Below are 2,917 nucleotides of genomic sequence, written 5' to 3'. Positions count from 1 at the left end.
ACCCATCCATAACCTAAAGTCAGACTATCCATCTAATTTACAAAACACAACTCTAAATCCCCACCTTGCAACACACTATCAAACAAGATCAAACACCCTTACAAACTAGGGAAACATTCATCCTCCATTTACAGTACAACACAGCACATGATTCAAAATTTAAATATTGAAAATCCTTAACATCTTTCATTATGACTAATACTAACTGGTCTTCGGTATATAGTTTCTTAAGCTAATTTACAAAGTACAGCTCTTAAGCTCTTCCCTTTTAGGTGAATTACACTCCAATCAACTAAATCCAGCCAGTTGAATTTGGGGTCAGAGATTGTCCATTTCCTTTAATTAAGTAAAAGAGCACAGAAAAAAGAGATGATTTCTGTCCTCAATATAGGACCTTCCACAAATCCAACTTCAGCTTAACATTGATTACAGAGGCTACAAAGTTATTGAGTCGCTAGCTCTTGAACATTATAGTAAAACAAAACATGAGAACGTAATATAATATCATCCTTTAATAAATAAATAAATAAATCATGTGAATAGGACTTTAACTAGCAGGTCTCCCTTCAAATATCATTTGTATATAAAGTTCTTACTCTTCTTTCTAGTGGTCCCTGCTACTTCACCAAGCCCTCAATCTCTTGTGGTATAGTTCGCACCCAGTGTTATGTTTACACACTTTGAGCAAAGCTCCACCATTATTGAGACATCTACCCTAAGACTAAGAAAGACCCAATATGCCAATTTCATGAATTAACCAACCAGCATCTCAAACAGAATTGTAAACCCTGGCCTTATCATTAATAAGCCACTACCCACCCTCAAATTAATGACTCACCCTACCATTCAAGATTGACCAAGATCCACTGCCAATTGTATGACCCAAAAATTGTAAACCCCCAATCACCCAAAAAAAACTTCACACCACGTTGATTGCTGAACCTAAAATAGATGAAGTTCAACATCAATCTCCTATGTATATACCCTCATCAATAACAACCTTAATTTTTCCTACCCAACTTTAATTCACACACAACCAAAACCTACCCACATCATTCATAAATTATTGAAGCCAGATTCTGAAACCAGATTTTTTCACCCCAAATTAACTAGAACATTCATTAAGACAGAGATGGGCTCAGGCCCTCAGCCTGATGTACCTTTCTTTTTGGTGGAAGAACTTCAGAATTATTCAGCAAAAACAGATGTATAGGACAGCAAGTACAAAGGTGCGTTTGTTTCACAACAAATTTTTTGACCTGAATTCCCAAGAGATGGACAGACTAATTAAACACCTCAAATAATATCAGATTCTGTACAGTTCCCTTTCATATATGCTAGCTCTATTGACAGCAAGCAACAATAAAAATGGAGTCTTCAATGAACATCAAATATCCCTTCCCAAGAAAAATTAAAATACATAAAAATAACTTGTTGATAAAGAATCTTCTATGAACTACAGACATCAGTAGAATATAAAATCAGTGAAAACTTGTTACCAGCAACAGTAAAAACTTGTTAGCAGCAAGAGTTTATTACAATATTCTTACAGTCTACATTCTATGAATTACCTGCATCGGTTGTGAACCAGTGTCATGGAGTCCCTAGCTTGACACTCTTCCTTCAAGCATATCTTGGTTTCAGTTTATTTGCTCTGACATAACTCACTAGTCAACAACTACTAAATACATTCCTTTCAAGAAAAACAATTACTGTGACACAAATTAAACCAATAATCATCACAACACCCCAAATGAAATTACCTCGATTTGTAACAACAGGATCTGGGTAGTAACCTCAACATCTAATCAAAACACAACCCAAACAAACGTCGGCCGAGCATCATCGGCGTCGTAGCCCTCACCAGTGATCTCGGTTAGTTTCAAGTCCAGTGATCTTTTGAGCACTCATTATCGACACAACAACAAGATTCATCACCAGATCAGTGCTGGTGCTGAAGCTATATATGGAGTTGCCACCTGGTGTCAAGTTTAGGCCTAATGACGCAGAAATTGTTCTTTACTATCTTCTCAACAAGGTCCAAGGGAACCCAATCTTCGAGGATTCAATGAATATTATCGTCGATTGTGATGTTTTTGGGGATCCTAGCACGTGGATGAAGATTTTTCAAGAAACCCATATGGACCATCTCTATTTTTACACCAAACTCAAGAAGAAAAATAAGCACATTGAGAGATCTACCCATTCTGCAACTTGGAGAAGTCCAAAGGACGAAGAGCTTTATGATGATAGCAAAACAATACACTATGGGTCTAAGCGAAGTTTCAGTTTTGTCGCTAAGAATGGCTTCAATGGACCATGAAAGAATACCGACTTGACGGAGAGTTTGCAAACACGACTAATCATGTAAGTTTTATTTTCCTTGATTTTCTATATTTAAAATTCATATCGCTCTGTTTCTTGATTTTATTTGAAATATTGTTTGGTGCTCAAACTTGATTGCTACATTATTTTGTATCTGTGTCTAAGTTAATAAATTTAGGTTAGCAATTTGATTTTCGGCTCATTTACTCAAATGGGTATACCTTATTTTATTGATTTATTTCTTAGATTTCAGTCACTGAATTTATGTTACTGTACGTGTTGTTGAGGATTTGACCAGTTTTGTCAAGTGGCCATTTTGAATTTAGGGGTTTAATGTTTGTTTGGACTGCATGTATATATGGAACTCCATGGTTTTACTTGCTGTTTGTAAATTCAGAATTCTAGAGGTTGTGGATTTTAGTTATAGTGATCCAATTTGTGATCTGGGACTGTTGAAAACAGTGTGTGATATTTCTTGTTACTCGATTAGTTCCCATTTTATTTGGTTGCTATAATTAATGGTGACCCAGTTTTGGTTTTTTAACGATGCTTGTTTAATATTGTCGCATATACATATTGTTCAAATTAAGTT

The 2,917-nt window shown here is 35.6% G+C and overlaps 1 long non-coding RNA gene across 1 annotated transcript; it reads right to left on the bottom strand.

The window, feature by feature from the left end:
* Window positions 1-514: 514 nt before the first annotated feature.
* LOC115987241 lies at window positions 515-1,825 on the bottom strand. The gene is made up of 3 exons (XR_004091025.1): window positions 1,764-1,825; window positions 1,572-1,654; window positions 515-1,259 (listed from the first exon to the last, which is right to left on the bottom strand). It is a non-coding gene; the product is annotated as an uncharacterized LOC115987241 (long non-coding RNA).
* Window positions 1,826-2,917: the final 1,092 nt, after the last annotated feature.

Source organism: Quercus lobata, chromosome 4 (genome assembly GCF_001633185.2).
Source record: "Quercus lobata isolate SW786 chromosome 4, ValleyOak3.0 Primary Assembly, whole genome shotgun sequence".
In the NCBI taxonomy this organism is placed as follows: Eukaryota; Viridiplantae; Streptophyta; class Magnoliopsida; order Fagales; family Fagaceae; genus Quercus; species Quercus lobata.
This window is presented reverse-complemented; position numbering and strand designations above follow the sequence as displayed.